Source organism: Danio rerio, chromosome 20 (assembly GCF_052040795.2).
Source record: "Danio rerio strain M-AB ecotype USA chromosome 20, GRCz13ab, whole genome shotgun sequence".
Taxonomy (NCBI): Eukaryota; Metazoa; Chordata; class Actinopteri; order Cypriniformes; family Danionidae; genus Danio; species Danio rerio.
The window spans coordinates 38605231-38628060 of NC_141040.1; the positions used below are offsets into that span (position 1 = coordinate 38605231).

General features: G+C 35.8%; 1 long non-coding RNA gene across 20 annotated transcripts in view; it reads right to left on the reverse strand.

Annotated features, from left to right (window-relative positions):
• Positions 1 to 22830, reverse strand: part of LOC103909331 (uncharacterized) — a 79632-nt gene that overhangs the window by 11137 nt on the left and 45665 nt on the right. For 2 of the 20 annotated variants that reach the window (XR_015518629.1, XR_015518626.1), the window contains exon 6: positions 18389 to 18781. The exons of 10 other annotated variants lie outside the window; for them this stretch is intronic. This is a non-coding gene — a long non-coding RNA (uncharacterized LOC103909331). Of the gene's footprint in view, positions 1 to 17786; positions 18782 to 20340; positions 20973 to 22830 lie in introns of those variants that run through there. 8 more of the 20 variants (XR_015518633.1, XR_015518628.1, XR_015518625.1 and 5 more) reach the window with 7 other exon arrangements.

Sequence of the window (22830 nt, forward strand, 5' to 3'; positions counted from 1 at the left end):
AAAACTAATTTTTTACCTTTCTGAAATACTTAATATAATAAAGGCAATTATTCTGTATAAAACAAAAGCACATTAAACAATAATTTAGTCATTTACATATTGCAATTTTTTAATTAAATGCTTGTAAACAATATGAACATTACCCAGTGCTCATTATCACCATTTGTTTGTGTAAAAAAGAAAATAGCATGACCTAAAAAATTATTTATAAGAAAAATATCCTTATTAACATTACAAAATAAGACAATATCATCGAACATTGTGTGTTTTAAACTCTCGTATGATTTGAATTTGGTTGATCTATTTATAATTTAGCAATGCAAACGTGTACCTTTTGAAAAGGTACTGCTCACAGTGACAGCTTTTGTAGTTTTTTTTAATCATATAGATGTAAAGTTTAAATGTAGAATCACAAATGTGTTCTTTCTTTTTGATGTGTTGGTTAATTTTTTTTTTTTCAATTTTAGGTAAAATGGAACAGATATATGTATATAACCGTATTGTATTGTTTTAAAGATTTTGAATATTTACTGTAGTGTCATAAAGCTCATTATTTATTTATTTTTATTTTTTTACAAGAGAAAATGCTTTTGTTCATGTAATAATTTTGTCTTTATATATCACATAAAAGTGATTTCTGAAGGATCCTGTGACTGAAGACTGGAGTAATGAAGCTGAAAATTCATCTTTAAAATTACAGGAGAAAATTATTAAACTAAACTATAAACAACTTTTGAACAGTTATTTTATGGTGCAATAACATTTCACAATTTGCACTGTATTTTGATTAAATAAATGCAGCCTTGGTGAGCAGGATAAGCTTACTTTAAAACATTTAAAAATCCTACTGACCCTAAATATTTGACTGGTAGTATATATATATATATATATGTTATAAATAATATTCATATACAATTTAAACATGTTGAATGTTGTTTCCATGCAGTTTTTTGTTCTGGTTTCTCTAAAAGCAGATTTTCTCTTTACATATTTAAAGAAATGAAGGATAAATGATGTCAGCAAGTTCAAAACTTCATTGTATTTCCCAAAGCATGAAAAAACCACACTGTTTAGGTAAATGGCTTTCAGATGGAGTCTTTGTAGAGAGAAAGGGAATTATCCCTGGTTTTGACAGACTACCCTTTTGTATCTGCCTTGGGCTCCATCCAAATCTGTCAGAACATGTCTGCATAAAGAGCATCATCAAGTCACCTCAAATATTCAGCACATACGCCTCACAAAGATGTCTTGAGCGGTGCAGTGTACAAACTCAAGCAGGTCTTTTTCGCCATGAATAGACTGTTTGTCAAGAAAAAAAAGCGCAAATACTCACAGCACGCAATGCAGTCATGCCTGTTCTGTTTTTGAGTGATCTACACTGGTTCTTTACCAAGCGAATTCCTTGCACTCACGGGATTTTACAAATACATTTTTCAAAGTTCAAAACGCCCTCAGGCAACAGTCGTATTTCGTTCATAAATCCATGTAAATAGCAGCCAAATGTCTATTCGCCTATTCAGAAACGGTTAGCGTAGCTGGCAGTTTCTGCTATCAAGTCTAATCTTTCTCATTTCCCTCACAGGCAGTCTGGCAGCTAATGGTCTGTATTAACAGAAATAACATTAATAAATTTGGTCATATTAGAGCTGAATTGGGCCGAACTCCAAGCACAGAAAGTCAAACATAACATTGACAGACAACTGGGAGTGTTGCACTGACACAGGTAATTATAGACAAATGATCTTGTGACTAGAGCTGGCAGTGGACAGAGACGACCAAATTCAGGCTCATTTAACAATTATTTCTCATTTTTCGAAAGGATAAATGCTCATTTGTGGTGTCAAAGTTCATGCTTCAAATCTAATTTAATAAGAATTTATGCTTTTCATAAGTAGACTTTAGCCCCGGAGTCTAATAACCACAGTCCAAGAAAATTGGTCCTCTGGGATTTGAAATGTGATACAAGCAATTGACATATTATGGTTTGGCACGGGGAAAAGAATAATAACAAAAATATATTTAAATCTCAGAATATTCCATTTAAATCATTATGAAGGATTGTGATGATTTTGGGGTTGCTCCTTGCCAGGAGTGTGACAGAGTTATAGCCATAAACGTTCACAGCGTGTTGTCTGGTACGGGAACTCAACCTTAATCTACACGTCAGCTCAAAGGCCAGAGCTCAGTTACACCTGCTTTTTATAGGCCATGCTGATGTTCAATCAGTTATTTGCAGTCCGCTATCACAAACTGATTTGTACCCTGAAAAATTAAGGCAAAATGAAGTTTTTTTTTTTTAAAGGAAATTTAATTTCCAAGGTGCCAAATTGCTTTCTGGCATCACAGCTTAAAAGGAAAGTTCATTCAAAAATGAAAATTTGCTGCTGTTAATTTACTCACCCTCAGACCATCATTGTTAATTTTTTCCACAGTTTAAACACTAAAGAAGTTTTTTTTTTTTTCAAAAACTGTGTTTTTGTTTCATTGAGATGGAAGGCTATACTGGCACTTTAAGAGTAAAGAAATACACACTATCTAAACTGTTATTTTTATCAAATTTAATGTAAATAAATTGTGTAATTACCTACTGTATGTCTTTTCAAACACAATCAAATTGATATGTCGCACTCATTTCCCAAATCAGTTCCTTTACCTAAAATAGCACACTCAAAAAATAAATATTTCTGCTTGCTCAAAGTACTTATTTAAAATGAGTTAAAACAACACAATTCTTACTTTTTTAGTGGGGACAACGTAATTGTTTTTTATTCAATCCACATAAACCGGTGCACCCGGAGGAAACATGCAAACATGGGGAGAACATGCAAACTCCACACAGAAACACCACTGACCCAGCCGAGACTCGAACCAGCAATCTTCTTGCTGTTAGGCAAACATGCTTCCCACTGCACCACTGTTCTTTGAACTTAACATTTTAATTTCTTTAAACGATTCCCCATGTCTCCGTTTAAAATGATTGGTTGCGCTAGAAATTGTGCCTTGACAACCGCACTGATTGGTTGATATAGGTTATCACAAGGTGGTCATTTTGCTTGTTATGATGAATTTTGCTGAGGTGCAGCGAGACAGAGGCACTATCTGAACCCATCTGACGAAAGAGAAAAGTTAAATTAGTAAGTAGATATTTAAATGCTTATATACATTTTTAAATTAATATACAAGCAGGGGCAACACACAAGCGTAGTGGGTAGTGCTGTTACCTCACAGCAAGAAAGTCGCTGGTTCGAGTCCCGGGTCAGTTGGCAGTGGCAGTGTATGTCCTGGTCCTGCAAGTTGGTGGGTTGAGCATTGGGCTAACAAACTACACCTTGTAAAAATGAGATGTTACGAAACACCAACATAGTGCGGCTAAATATCAGCTTCAATACGAATGGCCCTGGGAGTAAGTAAAGAATACAAAAGCTAGAAAATTTAAAAGTTTAGTCTATTAGCCATTTTAAGTAATCTGTAATTAAACACTTAAGTTATCTGTAATTAAACACTTAAGTTATCTGTAATTAAACACTTAAGTTATCTGTAACTAAACACTTAAGTTATCTGTAATTAAACACTTAAGTTATCTGTAACTAAACACTTAAGCTATCTGTAATTAAACACTTACGCTATCTGTAATTAAACACTTAAGCTATCTGTAATTAAACACTTAAGCTATCTGTAATTAAACACTTAAGCTATCTGTAATTAAACACTTAAGTTATCTGTAACTAAACACTTAAGTTATCTGTAATTAAACACTTAAGCTATCTGTAATTAAACACTTAAGTTAACTGTAATTAAACACTTAAGTTATCTGTAATTAAACACTTAAGCTATCTGTAATTAAACACTTAAGCTATCTGTAATTAAACACTTAAGCTATCTGTAATTTAACACTTAAGCTATTTGTAATTAAACACTTAAGTTAATTGTAATTAAACACTTAAGTTATCTGTAATTAAACACTTAAGCTATCTGTAATTAAACACTTAAGTTATCTGTAATTAAACACTTCAGTTATCTGTAATTAAACACTTAAGTTATCTGTAATTAAACACTTAAGCTATCTGTAATTAAACACTTAAGTTATCTGTAATTTAACACTTAAGCTATCTGTAATTAAACACTTAAGTTAATTGTAATTAAACACTTAAGTTATCTGTAATTAAACACTTAAGCTATCTGTAATTAAACACTTAAGTTATTGTAATTAAACACTTAAGTTATCTGTAACTATACACTTAAACTATCATTAATTAAACACTTAAGTTATCTGTAATTAAACATTTAAGTTAATAAAGAGACCATTTTCCAGAACATATCCTGCATACAAATAACTGTTAACATGCAAATGTGCTGTTTATTTGTCGGAATATTAATTGCTATATTTGTTTTAAGTAAATATTTAAGCTCAGACAAATTCAGAAATACACTCTGCAGTGGACCAGCACCATAGTACTTCAGAATTGGTTTGTTCTGGTTGCTCAGTCAGACTGGTTTCACTGAGGAGAATGCAATTATGGCCACAGCCACCTTAAAATGTCAGCCGCAAACCACGGCTACCCCATCAATGATCACGTGACCCTGTTTTGCCTAGCCTGATGTGGTAGATTGGTTGCTGAGGTCAGACATTTGTCCTTGTGACTGGATTGGGCTTTTACAGTTCAATGGATAAAAACTGACCACACTGGCACAAACAGTAAACATAGTTTATCCTTCAGATTCAAGGCCTTTTTCCTAATTAGCTCAGCCTCAGCAACCGTCCTAACTAGCAACACGTGTTAGTTCTGCCACAGCTTAGCCAGAAGCTTGTTATGTGTGTTATATATCCCCGTTGAAGCAAGAGGAAAACACTGCTATTTCTCTGTATACGTCGAAAGAGTGTTAGATCTTAAATGAAGGAAAGAAATCCTACGTGCAAGCTTATTAACTAACGCAAGCTAATTAGCTACAGCTAACACCTAATTTAATGACGTTGTACAAAGTTTCATTGTAAACCCACCCAATTAGATTCAAAGCAGCGGGCACAATCCGTCTCTTGTAATCTGTTGGTTTTGCTGTTTGTGTGTAAACTTGTAGAACCACCTTGTAGGCATTTTCTTTTCCTCTCAGTCGTTCCTCGTGCTGGTTTCAATTCGCTAACCTTTCAGATCACACCATAATGAGCCAAAATAACTCTCACATGCACACTGAGACTGTTTTCTACCAAGACGTTTAGGTTTGCCACAGCGACAGAGGGAGGATGTTTTTTGTTGTTGGAAACAATCTCCAACATTTCAGACTGTTTTGTGGTGAACTACATTGTACTGCAGCCTGGCTCGCGAGAAAAGATCACCATGAGAGAAAATAAATAAGAGAGTGAAATATAGGGAGAGCCTAAGAGAGCTATTAAATCTAAAGAGTGGACGAAGCGGCAGGTATTTCCTGCTTCTTGATCTTCTGGAGCTGAGCTCATTTTTTCCCCACTGGGGGTTCAGGCTTAGTTTGTATAATAACTTGTGGGATAATGCCAACAGTCTATTTTTCATTTTTCTTAGAGGGGGGAAATTACATGGCTGGAAATACACTGTGTATCTTGATTGTTTAGCATGAACATGCTGTGTACATGCATTAATTTACCAGGCTGTGTTTCTCAAAATCACAAATTTTACAGACATAGTTTTGATGTTTTCCTTAGCGCCAACGAACCTTCGGAAAAGTCAAAACTTGTGTGGTTTGAATTAATAATAATAATAATAATTCCTTACATTTATATAGCGCTTTTCTAGACACTCAAAGTGCTTTACACATTGGGGGGAATCTTCTCATTTACTACCAGTGTGCAGCATCCACCTGAATGACGCAATGGCGGCCATATTGCGCTAAACTGCACACCACATCAACTGATTGGAAGCTGATGAAGCCAATTATGATATAGGGATGGTTAGGAGGCCATGATGGACAGAGGCCAGTAGGCAAATTTGGCCAGGGTGACGGGGTTAAACCCCTACTCTTTTTCAGAGGACATCCTGGGATTTTTAACGACCACAGAGAGTCAGAACCTTTATCTAATGTCTCATCCGAAAGATGGTGCTCACTGAACAGTATAGAGTTCCCATCAATATACTGGGGCGTTAAAACCCACACAGACCGCAGGTTGAGTGCACCCTGTTGGCCTCACTAACACCACTTCCAGCAACAACCTAGCTTTCCCATGTGGTCTCTCATCCAGGTTCTGACTGGGCCTTGCTTAGCTTCAGTGGGCGACCATGTGAGACTTGCAGAAGGCTAAAGCTGCCAGCAGTACAGCTCTAAATATGTGTTTATACCAATAACTTCTTATGACCTTAAATAGCACTTAATCATGCACATCAGTAAAAAAGGCAAGCGAACTTGCAACACAGTTACATACACAACTTATATTATGTCTGTTGCTTGCTCTGAAAAATCAAGCGTTGTTTGTGTAAAGTGTGCAAATGCATAAACCTGCACTCTCAGAAATAAAGGGATGCAAGCTGTCACTGGGGTGGTACCTTTTTAAAAGGTACATATTTGTTCTTAAAGGGTCCATATTGGTTCCTCAAATGTATATATTAGTACCTAAACATTTAAAGAGGAACACTTTTGTACTTTTTAGGAACTAATATATACCCTTGAGGTATTAATATGGACCTTTTAGGTACAAATTTGTACTTTTTGAAAGTGATTTAGTAAGAGAAAACTGGTAAACAAAAATAAGATGCATAAGTGCAAAATAAGATGCATAAGTGCAAAAATCAGATGCATAAGTGCATCAGTCTATATATGTCAGGCACATTTATTTTGAGCAACAATCTGACATTAGTTTTATCTTAATTAGCAGTCTATGAGATGTCACAAATCACATTTCTGCATCTAGCCAATGTGATTCAAACATTTTCATATTGTTAGCATTCCGTCATCGGCACACTGAGCCATTAGTTACAGCAATCCGGGAATGCTTTAGGAACGTGATAGGCAATAAAGTGATATCCATTAAAGGGCATTTATTCAGCTACAGTCATGTGAAAAGTTAGGACATCCTATTAAATGTTTTTTTCCATCTCAGGACATAAAACATTTATCTGATCTTTGACAGGTCTACCTGATGAACAATAACACATGGCATTAACACAAAAAAATAAGTCAGCACCACTAATCAAATGACTGAACTGATTATCAGCAGAAGTTTGTTAAGTTTGTTGTTCTGGAGCTTCAGGTGTCTGTTAACACAATGCCCGTCCCACAACTAAAGATCAGCCAAAACTGGGTCATGCAACAGTTGTTACACAGAAATGAAGCTAAAAAAGAAAAAAAAAATCAGGGTGTCGCAAAAGTCCAGAACTCATCCTCACTGAAATGCTGTACAAAAAACGACAAAACTCATCTAGATACTGTCCTAAAATGGTTACTGCTAAAAGTGGATGCAGGTAATTGAGTCATATGGTGGTCCCAAGATGTTCACCCATGGATTTTCTTATTTGAAATTATTTTGTTAAATAATTGATGTAATATAAAGTTGTTTATTTGAGGTTTTATCTAAATTTTCAAACCTGCCATGAATCATATGGCTTTTTAAATTATGTCCTGATATGGAAAACCATGAAATTCAATAGAGGTGTCTTAACTTTTTCACTTACTGCAACAGCATCAACCTGACTCAACATTTATTTATTTTTTTGACATTGGGTGTATGAAAGAGTATCTGTGCTTCTGTTGGTCATCGTCACAGATGTGACATGCTGAACCCACTGTGGAATACAAAAACATGCTAGTCTTTCTACCAGGATGTTCTTAATGTTGTCATTCACAATGACACAATATACAAAATAAGACAGTCACTTCCTGCATCCCTACACTTATTGTTGTATTCTAATCACAACACTACATCAAATTTATTGTAGTATTGTCAAAAAGAACTATGTTATACTACCTGACCAACATGTCTTGTTTTCGATCCCAGTTGAAAGAGCAACAAATAATAACTTGACTTCCAGTTGATCATTTGGAAATGTGGCAGAAGGTAGATTTCACAGATGAATTATCTGTTAAACTGCATCCCAATCATCACTAATACTGCAGAAGACCTATTGGAACCTGCATGAAGCCAAGATTCTCACAGAAATCAGTCAAGTTTGGTGAAGGAAAAATCATGGTTTGGTGTTACATTCAGTATAGGGGGTGTGCGAGAGATCTGCAGAGTGGAGGGCAATTACAAACCACAGGAGAGGGCAAATTCTTCAGCAGGATAGCACTCCTTCTCATACCTCAGTCTACATTAAAGTTTCTGATAGCAAAGAAGGTCAAGGTGCTCCAGGATTGGCCAGGAGGAGGCATTAAATACAAATCTAAAGAACCTTGATGATCTCTGAGATTCCTGAACGCTTTCTTTTTACATTCCAGATGACTTCATTAAGTTATTTGAGTCATTGCAAAGATGTATGGATGCAGTCCTCCAAGCTCATGGGGGTCAAGCACAATATTAATTCTTTTTCCACTGCACAATGACTTTATATTCTATACTGTACATTATTTCTGTTAAGTGACAAGACTTTTGTCTAAGCAAAGTCAGACCTTACTGTCCTAATTAAATAATTAAAAATCAAGGCATGATCAAAATTAATTTTGGTAAAATAAGCGTATACTCTAGAGGCCTTTACCTTTCATTTAAGCCACTTCTTATAGCAACTAGAGGTTAAGTCATATTTTGTTGTTCCTAAAACTTGTAGACGATCCTAACAAATAATACAATCTAAAATCTGATTACCATCAATACCGGCTTTGCTCTCTCACACTCCTTTTTTTATCTGCAGCGAGTTTTGGTTTGTGACACATGAACAAACAAATAACACAATATGCAAGCGTTCCTATAAAGCAGTGCTAACTGAATATGCTAATCCAACTAATTTAGCAAAGCACTTGAAAAAATTACATATACTCTCATTTGTATCGAAAATGGTATCGAATATTGATATTAAGTATCGTAAATTTCATGATAATGACAACACAATCATGATGATATTATTACAACTTGAGATGTACTTTTTGCCCTTTTACATCTGTCATTCAGTATAGCACTAGTAATGTACTGCAAGTCACTTAAAACAACAACAAAAATGTGCTAAACAGCAATTACCAACCTCAGTGAATACATTTAAGCATAATGCAATTACATTTACAGCTCACAACATTCATTTTCATTCACACTGGCTGGCTCCAACCAAAGAATGCTGACGTTTCCTAAGCAAACAGCCGTCTCCCGGCCACAGCAAAGCCCCTGCTAATGAGAGAGCAGGCAGCTCGCTCACCAATTTCTAAGCAGGATTTATGAACCGAGCTGAGAAATATGACTTTAATAATGGTAACAAATGGCAGAGCTGCTGTCGGGATTGGCATGTGGTAGCGAGCCTGAAGCTATAGAGGAAAATAACAGCCCAAGGCCGACTGCTTTTGGCAAAGTCATTCTAATGAACTGTGAAAATGCTTTGCAGTGTGTCAGATATGGGCACCGCAGAAACTGGCTCTATAAACTCCTGATTAAACTACACTTTCTGTGGTTTTGCCATCCTTTAACTGTGTTACGGGCTCTGTTGTAGTCATAATTGTGGGTGCAGAGGTTAACAGAAATAAAGAGATGGCTCTGCCTGACGCTAGTGAACTTCAGACGTGGTCTCGGGTAGTTGCTATTTTTAAAGATCCAAATGGAACCTGCAGATTTAAAAGCAGCCTCAAAATCAGTTTCTTTGTTATTCCTACACCAAATTTGGAACGTGAGAAAGGATTAGGACATGCCCTGGCAGAAGAAATTGCACTGACAGCTTGCCGCATTTTCCATGCCTATATATTAGGACAGTTTCACAGGAACAATTTTAGTTTTATAACTTGGGATGTATTAAGCTAATCCAAATGATGTCAGGAAAATGAACATAGTCACTTCCCGTCAAAGATTCCCATGTAATCCTTATTATCTATACTTAGCCTTGTTCAATGGTCACATTAACTCCTGTCGTTTAATAGTGACTAATTCAAACCTGCAGATTCTTAACATCGACCATCGCATTTCTCTCACCGGGGAAGAAATGTTGTTCATTGTCACATGACGTTAAAGAATACAGATAAGCCCTGAATCCCTCGGCTTTAACTCCGCTCCATATCCCACACAAACACATCTTGTTGGCAGATGTGGCGACACCACAAACACTTCAAAGTGCCTGCACTTAGACCTTCTCCATGCACTGACGCCAACTGTAAAAAGTGCCGGACATATGGGTTGGAAAATATTAAAACTTTCAAACAGCGGCTGGACAGCCTCCTCGTGGCAGGAGAAAATATTTTTATTACTCATCATTTAGTGCTGTTGAGGTAAATTGTGACAAAGCCCTCCATGAGTCACCGCTGCCAAGCAAAGATGAGAGAAGGGAACAGATCTGAGTTACAGTATCATGCTGTGTTAAATGAAGCTATTTGCTGAGTGATTTAAGGCAACTCGCACATGTCTGAAGCAAAAAAAGATTGTTAGGATAAAAGTAGAAAGAATTGATCACATTAAGTTATTGTTGGCATTAATGCGGCTCGATGGGTTTTTGTAACAAAAAAATTCCAAATGCTTAATTTCTAAACTTAAATCACTGACTTCTAGAGGCTGCCGAATAAATACTTTTTTGCTGACCTTTAACTCAACGTATGACCTGTGCGGTAAGCAGGGGAGGAAAGAGTACTGAAAAATCATACTCAGGTAAAAGTACCATTACTTGCCCAAAAATTTAGTGCAAGTGAAGAATGTGTAGTAAATATTACTCAAAATATGAGTAAAAAGTAGGCCTTTTAAAAGTACTCAAGAGTAGTGAATAGTGAGTAGTACACAAAAGTTGATGTGTTTACATGCAGTTTGTGCAGGGAAGTGTAAACGTAACGATCTGTAGAGCATATAGTGATCTTCTTATATTTGTTTTTTCATTCCAACCTACCTTGTTTGTTCTGTCCTTCCTTCTTTCATTTGTTTGTTCATCGTTCCTTTGTTTCATCTTGTTCATTTGTTCTATTTGTTCGTTCGTTTATAATTTTTGTTTCTTCCTTCATTAAGTCCTCTGTTCATTCATTCATTGAAAAAGTCTTTGGGTCATTGTGTGTAAAGATTTTGAACATCTTCTTGGACATTTTAAATGCTTCCAAAAGGTTTGCTGGATTTATAATGCGGCCATGTCTTGAGGTAATTCATTATGATGCGATTTACTTTCTATGATTTGACTGATTGATTTGATAGATTTTTGTACTCAGCCAATCACCATAGACATGTCTGCAGGTTGAAGAAAATTAGTGGAGTAAAAGTACCGATACTGAACTAAAAATGTACTCAGGGGGAAAGTAAACGACTTAGTAAAGTACAATTCTTGATAAAACCTCAATTACAGTAATTAGAGTATTTGTAATAAGTTATTTTACACCACTGGACATAAGGCGCATTCATAGCTGAAGTTTCAGGAATAAACACAACTCGAATAGCTCAGAGGTCAGCCAAGAAATTTATCGGCAACTGCCGGAAGTCAGTGATAAGAGTTTAAAATTAAAAAATGTAATTATTTTTGCTACAAAGCACATTGATCCACTTCATAAGCAATGTGGTAACTGCCTGATGGCATATGGTTTAGTTTTATGATGATCAGCATGAAACAAAATTTTACTTTTTTTGTTTTTAGATGTACTACATAGAAGTGCTTGTTATAAACAAATCATCTGTTCACTTCATTTTTTTCATAAACAATTATTTTGCCCTCATAATATTTCATTAAACACCTTAACCTTCCCTCCCACCTTAAATCAACTTTTCTTCACTTTGGTCACATGGAATGTCTCTTGGGCGGGGCTATCAGGGCTTGTCTCGTTTCTGTCCTGCTTTTGTATATTCGTCAATCTTCCCCTATTTTGTTAGCAACACCCATCTTCCAACAATCCAGTCAGTTTCCAAAGGACGAAATCATGCACCACATTCCTGTTGGAAAAAAATATAACATATTTTTGTCTATTTTTCTTTTCATTAAACAATTGTATTTGTATTGCTCAAACTAAACTTTTAAGCGTGATAGGCTTTACATACTAATGAAGCATTTTTACAGAAGTAGATGGAGCTGATAGAGATGCAAAGGCCTGATTGTCTAAAATTAACTTGAGCTCTGCAGCTAAACTTCCTGTCAGCAGAAATGTGGTAAAACCAACCCAGGCTAATTCTGGAAATGTAGCCTCGCAGACGTTTCTGGAGACTGCGAAATACGTCTCGGGTGGTACGTATTTGTGCAGTTTTTTGTTTTCGTGAATCCGAGAGAGGCCACTGTTTGCGCTTTTCCGCGTCTCGAACGCCTCTCGCAAACTGTTCTCACGTAAAGCCACCCGAGGCTGCAGTCAAGCGCCTGTCTGTCAGACTGACTGACTGTACGATTGACTAGGCGCCCGGCCAATCAGCCGACCCACCCTCCTCCTCCTCCTTCCCTAAAACCCAAGCAACGTTTTACAAAAACCGTCCAGAAAAAGAAAAGCCCTCATCTGATTATGACCGTGTTTTCGGATTTCACTGCATTCTCGCCCTTTTATGAACTCGTTAGTGTCCCACCGCCCCACATCGTTCACTTGAAAAAACTAAAACACGGTCTCCAGAAACGTCCGCGGGGCTAGGTTTTCAGAATGGGCTTGGGTTGGTTAAAACTGAACACACAATATGCGCAGTTAAGAAAAGTGGTATGCTTTTATTGTTGTGCAGAGAATTCGTAGAAAAAGAGCATTGAATTGCATTGAGGATAACAGAATTCTGTGAATCGAATTATTTATCTGTATATAATAAATTACTAATATGTTTGACATTGAAGAAAAACCTCTCCTGACCTTTAAACACGCATGGAATTGATTAAATATTCCAACACTCCATTTTTTTCAATTACAGGACAGTTTAAATTGTATGTACATGACAATATAGGGAAAAAAGAAAACCTCCAATTCCTGTCAACAATAAATTCCATTCCACGTCGACTTAAAAAAAAGGGGGGGGCCACTACCCAACACCAATATACAACTTGGAAAGAATAGATTGTGTTTCTCTGAAAGAAGAAAGTAATTTACACAGAAGATGGCTTGAGGATGAGTAAATCATTAATCAATTTTTGAGTGAACAATTCCTTTAATTACCATGTCAACCTTGACTGGCAGTGCATTTCACCAAATATATTAGCGGTTTTTCATGAAACCACCAGTGCCTGTGAGGAACCTTTAATTATGTGTCATTGAATAAGAAGTAGCACTAGTTTCATTCACCCAGATGAACCGCCTGATATATAGGACAGCCACTGGTGATAGTAACATAAAGAAATAGCAATCATAATAAAGTATTTGGTTGTGTTTTTCTGCTTGCTGACTCCACTTCTCTGCAGTTAACGTAATAATGAGTCAATCGGTTAATTCAATACAGCTGTCGTTGAGACACAGTGTGAAAGCCGTGGGTTGCCGAAGATCTAGTGCTCTCTCAGTATTTTCCCATGAACATAAAGCTGAGACACAGTATCTCCTTCCTGTTGTGGTGAGAGGCACCAGCGAGACATCTTATTCATTCTGACGTCTCAAGGGACGCACATTTAAAAAAAATACTCCTCAAAGCGTCTTGAGCGACTCTTTGACGTAATCGCACATGGCAAACAATGAGAAAATCTCTCCTCTTGAAAATCGCACCACAACATTTTCATTCACTCTAGTAACTGAAAACACACGACTACAAACGCACGCTCTCATGCAAACAGGCCTTATAATGCTAAGAACCGTGATTTTGAGGCTCTGTGTGACATGTCTCTGTCAGGGAGGAGGAATGAAGTACGCAAAGTGAAAAGTGAGTGTGTTTTTTTCTCTCCCTTGAGTGACCGTTCATCAGCAGGCCACAGAGATTCAATTCCATCTGTTTCTGTCACTCTCAGTTATTTTGCGTTTAGACCGAATGAACAAGGAAAACAGTGACTTAACCCTATTAACTCTGCGAGAGGTTTGTTTCCCATTAGTGGCTAAATGAAGTTTTTCCAAGTGAATCGTCATAGACAGGACCCTCAGGGCTCACTGTCAGCTGTCAAATGATTTACCTATTTAGTGTCAAAATTTGTTTACAGAATGCCTTAGAGTTACTGAATGTGCTTTGTTTGTCATTTTCAGTAGACATAATGATCCAGTTGTGCTGTCAAAAATGTTGGCTTATAGCAGTTTTACATTTATAAAACAATGAAATATATTACAATGTCTATTTAATGTTTTAATCTTAATAAGGGGGACTTGTCTTAGCAATATACTACCGATCAAAAGTTTGGGGTCAGTTTTTTCCATGTTTTTTATTATTGTGTTAAGGCAGCATTTATTAAATGTAAAAACATCTTTTAATTCACTTCATTTTCTTTTCAGCTTAGTCCCTTTATTAATCAGGAGTCGCCACAGCGGAACGAACCGCCAACTAATCCGTTAATTTTTAAGCAGCGGATGCTCTTCCAGCTGCAACCCATCACTGGGTGTAGCGGGGGCACTTCAGATCATTTTGGAAGGGCACTTTCTATCCAAGACTAAAAAAGGGCATGTGCATTGCACAGGTTGAGCCCTATGTGTGCACGTGCCTGATACACACTCATTTACACACATACACTACAGACAATTTAGTTTATTCAATTTACCTACATGTGGGGGAAACCGAAGCAACCCGGAGGAAACCCACATGAATACGGGTAGAACATGCAAACTCCACAGAGTAATGCCTACTGACTCAGCCAAGGCTCAAACCAGCAACCGTCTTGCTGTAAGGTGAATGTGCAACCCACTGCGCCACCTTGCTGCCCAAAAAAGTTTGTTTGAAAATTTGTTTAAATTGACTCAAATCTAAAATAAACTGTTTTCTTATTATATGTAGTTTCAGTTGAAATTATTACTCCAGTCATTATTGCTTTTATTACTATTAATAATAATAACATTAACAACAACAACAACAACAACAAAAATAATAATAATAATAATTAATATTAGAGTGATTTCTGAAGGATCATGCGACTCTGAAGATTGGTGTAATAAAGATGAAAATACATCTTTAAAATCACTGTAATAAATTATTAAATTAAATTATAAACTACTTTTGAGCAGTTTTTTTTTTTTTTTTTTTTTGATGATGATGATGATGAAATAAATGCAGCCTTGTTGAGCAGGATAAGCTTATTTTAAAACATTTAAAAATCCTACTGACCCCAAAATTTGGCCAGTAGTGTACATTTGAATTTTGTCTCTTTATTTTCTTTTTTCGATATACTGAATTCTTTGATTTAAATAATTAGAAATGTATAATAAAAAAAATAAATTAATGTACAGACCTATTTTAGATATTGTTTCTATTCCATTCGATGGGATCTCTATTGGTAAATATTAATTTACATTATTTTCAGTTTTGCCTTATTTTGTTTTGTTTCTCCTTCCATTCTACACTAAATATGTTTTTTATAATTATATTTTACTGTTTGCAACACCTTTCGTTTGCACTCCATGTCCATGTTACAGTATAATTATTCATTTAACTTCTTAGTATTATTAATTGATTACATGTATACTTAATATATGGTTAGGGTCAGATTTAAAGTTGCATGTAAATTATACAAAAATATTTAAGTACATGTAACTAGTGCTGGGGTAACGCAGGTAATGCGAGTTACGTAATACTATAAAGTAACAAAGGAAATAACATTTGAGTTACTTTTTAATTTAATTAATTTTATTTGTATAATTATTTTTTTTGGGGTTTTACCTTTTAATGATAAGACAGTGGAGATTTATAGACAGGAAAGTATAGGGAGCAGAGAGAGGGGAAGGATAGGCGAAGGACCTCAAGCTGGGAATCAAACACGGGTCACCGCAAGCACCTGGGTGCTATATGTCGATGCACTAGGCTATTGGCTATTGGTGCTAATGTTTCATTAGTTATTTTAGGGGGGGGGTTCTGAAAAAAATTAAGCCCCAGCCAGGTGATAAAAATGCATTACTTACCATAAAAAGTAGCTAAGTAACGCTACTAGTTACTTTTTTGGGGGAGTAACACGATATAGTAATGTATTGCTTTCTAAAGTAATTTTACCCAACACTGCATGTAAGATGTGTAACTATGAGGACATCTTAAATAAGCTGTTACCCATCATTCTTTTGCTTTTGTTTTGATTTTTATCTATTCTCTTTGTTGACTGAAGATAAACTACATCTTAAAACTCATATAGCAGTATTAACATTAACAATAGCACCGCTAGAGAGGTTTTAGCAGCAATATTTCTTGCTCTTTAAAAGTCCTGCCATACACTAAACATACACTTCCAGTGCCACGCCATGAATATGTAACAAATGAAACCAGTTAAGGACGTCACAGGAAAACTTGTGATGTTTTGTATACATATAACTTGCACTAAAACAAAGACAGATGCTCTTGGTTTCCCTTTTCTTCAAATTCAGCCGAGCTAAAGCAAAAGCACATTTTCCAGGTCTGTCTCTGGCAGCAAGTTGTTTCAGCTCCACAAAACTTTACCTTCAGAACGTCTCTTGACAGTGTCAGGCAAATGTAGGTAATGAGAAGTGCCAGAGGTTTGAGTCTGATTGACGTGTGTCCTCCACACTGTACATGCTCTGATGACAACACGTCTGCCAGGCCGGAGTAATTACATGACTAACCACACACAGTTAACCCAGAGACCCAACCGCTGGTGCCTGTGTGTGTGTGTGTGAGAGAGAGCATGTGCCCTACAGAGGAGCTTGCATACACATATTTAATAACAAATGTGTTAAATTTGAGTGATTATTAAACATAATTAGAAAGAAATTATCCAGTAATACATAATGTCTACTCAATATTTTTGTCTGCTACAATAATGTCATGTAAGTATGTTTGGTCTGATTTATGCTGGATAAGTTGGCGGTTCATTCCGCTGTGGCGACCCTTGATGAATAAATTGACTAAGCTGAAGGAAATTGAATGAACGAATGAAAGAACTGTTAAAAAGCATACTTAAGGGTTTTTTTTTCACCTTAAAAATGTGCCACAGCTTTCTTGTAAGGGATGGGTTTAAGTGGAGGGGTAGGTTAAGGTATAAGCAGTTCTTACAGTATTAAATACAAAATGTTAATGAATGAAGTTATATATGTGTATGCATTTTTTCTTTCAATGTAGGTGGTTAAAATTACCACAGTGGAACAGAATCGATAACTAAAACTAAAATCATAAATTACTTTTCATATTTTTTCCTTCATTACTTTTTAAAGTGTATAGACAGTTTAAGTCAGAATTATTAGCTCAGATTTAACAGAGCAGAGAAATTTTCTCAGTATGTCTGATTATATTTTTTTCTTCTGGAGAAAGTCTTATTTGTTTTATTTTTAAAAGCCATTTGAAGGTCAATATTATTCGCCCCTTTAAGATATTTTGTCCCGTTAGTCTACAGAAAAAAAACATCTGTATACTGTAACTTGCCTAAATACCCTATCCTGTCTAGTTAACCTATTATCCTAGTTAAGCCTTTAAATAAAGCCTTTCACTATAAGCTGTATAGAAGTGTCTTGAAAAATATCTAGTCAAGTATTATTTACTGTCACCATGGAAAATATAAAACAAATCAGTTAATAAAAAATGAGTTATTAAAACTATTATGTTTATAAATGTGTTGAAAAAAATCTTCTATCTGTTAAACACAAATTGGGGAAAAAAAATAAACAATAATTCTGACGTTAACTGTATATCCAGCAAAACAAAATATTCCAATGTCAGATTTTTCTAATATCTAATATAAGGTATTCTGTCTCACAATACAAAAAAATGTGCATTACATGTATGTGCTGAAAAAATATGTACTTAGATTGTTTAGTATTACAATATAGGCCAATATAAATAATAATACTAAAAACTAGCACAGCCTAAGCTTGTTAACCTGCTCCGACTTAATCTGAACTGTTTTCACTTATGTTTAGTCACACAAATTAGTCCTTAACATAAACTCAACTAAACATCATTGGCAGAGGAAAACCTGTTGACACACAAACATGTACTGTAAGCCTCAAAAGTGCGCACACAGCTGTTGTTTAGCTCATTTGCCTCTCTGAAGGTTAAACCAAGCAAGTATTTTATTACACTGTTGGTTATGGTTTTGTTTTCTCCATTTATGAAGCCAACTCGACTACGTGAGGATAATTAAATGATTTCATATGGTAAAAAAACAGGAAAGCAGCCCCCATAATCAACACTGTTGTCTTGCGATGGACAAACTCTCCGTGTTTCAGACACATCAAAGAAGTCCTGTGGCCTCTTGTTAAAACTCAACAACATCTCACGCTGCTGTAAACCTTCCACAAAACACACAGGCAGCACTTTCCTCCAACGCAGAATAACTGTAAACGTTTAATTACATTCATAAAGCAGATAGAGGCAGTAAATCACCCTGGTGCAGTATAACAACAGAACAAATGCATTACAGGAACTGTTCTTCGCATTAGGGGGTTGTATTTTTTTTTTTGGGGTGGGGTGTATAACAGTGGCATGCTTGTGTATAAAAAGGTGGCTGTCGCTGTGCCAGTTTCTGCAGTAGTAAATACATTAAAAAGTCCCATATAAACTATTCTAGGCCTTGCGGCTGGTGTTGAGAGCATCCTGAGGTGGGGTGAGTGGGCTGCCAATGGGGGCTCAGGGTGGGCCAATTCCAGCTTGCTGATGGGTACACTTCAGGAATCACGACCAGATGTTCATTAATGAGCTTTTAGAAGACCACTGGGAGACATGAGGGCAGGAAAGAGAAAAAATGCAGGGGTTGGTTCTTGTTTGAGGGTCTAAAATATTCTGCTCTACAAGTAAATACAATAATAGCCTTTGCTGTTTGTTCAAACTACTTGTATAAAATAAGTTGAAACATCATAATTCCTAAGTTTTTTGGGGTGGACAACTTAATTGTTTCATGTTCAATCCCCTTAAATTTGTAAAAAATAAAATAAAAAAATACACGCATTAGGGTAACTTTATTGTTTTGTGTTGAAACAACATGAAGGAATTGTGTTAACCCAGTATTTTTACAGTGTAGATGACACTCAAAACATGATCTTTGATCTTTGTTCAATCTACTTAAATAAAATAATTTGAAACAACACAATTGTTGAGTTTTTTGGGGGGACAACTTAATCGTTTAATGTTCAGTTCTCTTAAATTAAACAACTAGAAAGAAAAGATCTGGAATACTCAACCGCCATACAAGTTGCATGGACAAAATGCAAATATAGTAAAAAATTACAATAAAAAAAACAAGAACATCAGCAACACGTGTAATAAAAGGGGATTTTTTTTAAATGATTAACAAATTTTACTTTAAATAAATGTAAAAATGTTCTCCTTTCAATATTATTGTCGCTGAAGTTCTACCACTTTAATCTGATTTCCAGGTGAATTAATCAAAGGAGCCAGTTCTTTTTAGTGAATCAAAAGCGTAAGGCACAACCAAATGAAATCTGATTCTCAGTTGAATAAATCAAAAGAACCAGTTCTTTTTAGTGAATTAAAAGCATGCAGTGCAATTAGGCAGATCTGATCAAATGATAAACTCTTTTGAGTCTGTGCTAATTAATGAATCATAAATGAATTACCCGGTGATGTTTTTCTGTTATTCTGACCCACAAACTGAACTGCAAGGCAAATAATGTTATCTTGTACATAAGTCTAGTCTTACTGTAAATCTGTGTGCTGGCTTTCTTCACATTTCAAAAGCTTGTCATTACATACAAATAAAGTACATTACATTCCTGGTAATTCCTATTTGTTTCAACAAAATCTGTGCAAACAGTACAAGACTCATGATTCATCGCATCTGTTTAAAGTTAAACAATAACAGACTCACTCCAGACTACTTAAATGATCACAATAGAATGGGCTTGACACTGTTCACTATTTAAATCATTAGTTGATAGATCAAATAGAATCTGAAGACCAATCATTTATAATCTTACATCATCCATAGCTTTTTTATCTTGCAGATCATTTGTCAACATGCAAGTACACCTGTTATTCTAACTAGAAGTCCACGTGAAATTGTACTATATATTATATAGTGGTTTATATGTATAGAATTACATTTTTTTTCTCTATTGTTTCTATTAATTCAACATTGGGGCGAAGATGGGTTGCAGCTGGAAAGGCATCCGCTGACTAAAACATATGCTGGATAAGTTGGCGGTTCATTCTGCTGTGGCGACCCCGGATTAATAAAGAGACAAAGCCGAAAAGAAAATTAATGAATGAATAATTCAACATTTTTAGATGGATCTGGGGCGGCACGGTGGCTTAGTGGTTAGGTTAGGCTAGGTTACTTTATTTATACCCAAAGGTAGATTTGGTTTGCAGTCAAGAGTCCTCATTTCATAAAAGTGCCACACAAAAAAACTCACATAGTAACAACAACAAATGGACATTAAAACATAAACATACAAAATACTTATAAGGAAAAAATTAATAATCACATCAAGTGTCCACCCTCCCAATTAAATGCTTAAAACAATCTATAAAATGTAAATTATACAAGTCACAGAAATACCTATGCTTTAGTCTATACCTTATTTAAATAGCTGCTGGTATGAAACTATTTTTGTATCGTTTAGTTCAACAACTTCATACTAAAAACCTGCGACCAGAAAGAAGGAGCTGAAACTCTGAGTGTAGGGGATGACAGTGTCACTTAAAATTTAATTTGTAATTCTCTTTAGCTGCCTGGTGTTCATAGCCTCTAGACAGGCTAGTGACACCCCAGTCAGTTTACTGGACCACTAAACTATTTTATTTAGTGTGTTTTTATTCTTAACACTGTCGCCTCACAGCAAGTAGGTCACTGGTTCGAGAAACGGCTGGACCAGTTGCCATTTCTGTGTGGAGTTTGCATGTTCTCCCCGTGTTCGCGTGCTTCATTCTGTTTTGGGGACCCCTAAGTCGAAAGAAAAGGAATGAATGAATAAATGGATCTATATTCATCGAATTAAGAATTGAGTACTGAAACAAGAATTGAACCAATTCAAAATGAGAGCTTGTGATTCAGATTCAAATCAGGACATCTAAATTAATACCCATGCTTACAAATACATTTATTGGAAATATTAAAACATACCTTCAGTTTCTCTCTACAGATCTTTGCTTTTCTTAGTTATTTACCAATTTTTAAATAAAGAGCATTTGACTGAATCCATCTTATTTATGACAAGTTGCATAAACTGTTGTTGTTTCATCTAAAAATTGATTTTGCTGTCTAAAGTTCTGCCAGATGTGCTGCGGGTGGATGTACAAGAGACTTTCAGTGAAGTGCTGGATCACAGCCTGGACTGGTCCGATCAAAGCTACTAATTCAAGTGGTTTTGGCACAACACACAAGGAAAACTGTAGGTGGACTCAGGTGACGTGCCTGAAAACATTCCTGTTCTGGTGACCTCTATAAATGTAACTCACAGGACACAAGTTAATTATGTCAATCAATGCCATAAGTACTAATACTTAAAGAAGCTTGCAAAAAAAGTGGTTTACTTATTTTCTGAGATTTCCATGCATGACTTCAAATCCACCATTACTGGAACAATTAACTATTTCATTTTGAGTACAGGATAAATGTATGTATCATGACATTACAAGAGAATCATCTATTGAATGCAATATTAATCATTCATTTTCTTTTCGTCTTAGTCACTTTATTAATCTGGAATCGCCACAGCGGAATAAACTTCCAACTTATCCAGCATATGCTTTACACAGTGGATGCCCTTCCAGCTACAACCCATCACTGGAAAGCATCCACACAAACTCATTCACACACTACAGACAATTTAGCTTACAAAATTTACCTAGAGCACATGTCTTTGGACTTGTGGGGAAAACCGTGCACTCTGAGGAAACCCACAGGCTTATGAGGAGAACATGCAAACTCCATACAGAAATGCCAACTAATCCAGCTGAGGCTCAAAGCAGCAACCTTCTTGCTGTGAGACAATCTTGCTACTGTACCCACTGCGCCCCCGTGACGCCCCTAAATGCAATAATTTACTAAAAAAATCAAGTGAATCAAAATGCCAAAAAAAATGCAATGATTTCAATTCAAGTATGCTGTGAAAAAGACAAATGAGACTGAATCCCAAAAAATGTACATATTGTTAAAACAATCTTATTTGTTAAAGCAAATAAAAGTCATCACAAAGTCATAATTATGAGTAGCAACCTCAGATTTGTAAGATTCAATAAAAAATGAATGGTAAATTTGTCAAAATTAAAGTATTTTTTCCCTTATTAACATGATAAAAATTCAGCCTTTTAACAACTTCACAAATTAATATACATTTTACATAATCTTAATTAATCTAATTTAAAACTTTTTACAATAACACAAACTGTGTTGTTAAACAAGAGCAAAGTTATAAACAACCCTGAAGTTCTAATAACAGGTTCTTAACTCATAAATATCATTCATTCATTCATTTTCCTTCGGCTTAGTCCCTTTATTCATCAGGGGTCGCCACAGCAGAGTGAACCGCCAACTTATCCAGCATATGTTTTACGCAGCGGATGCCCTTCCAGCTGTAACTCAGTACTGGGAAACACCCATACACTATTACATTCAAACACATGGTCAATTTAGTTTATTAAATTCACCTATAGTGCATGTCTTTGGACGGTGGCGGAAACCAAAGCATCCAGAGGCAACCCACGTGAACACAGGGAGAACATGCAAACTCCACACAGAAAAGATAAAAATGACCCAGCTAGGACTCAAACCAGCAACCTTCTTGCTGTGCGGTGACAGT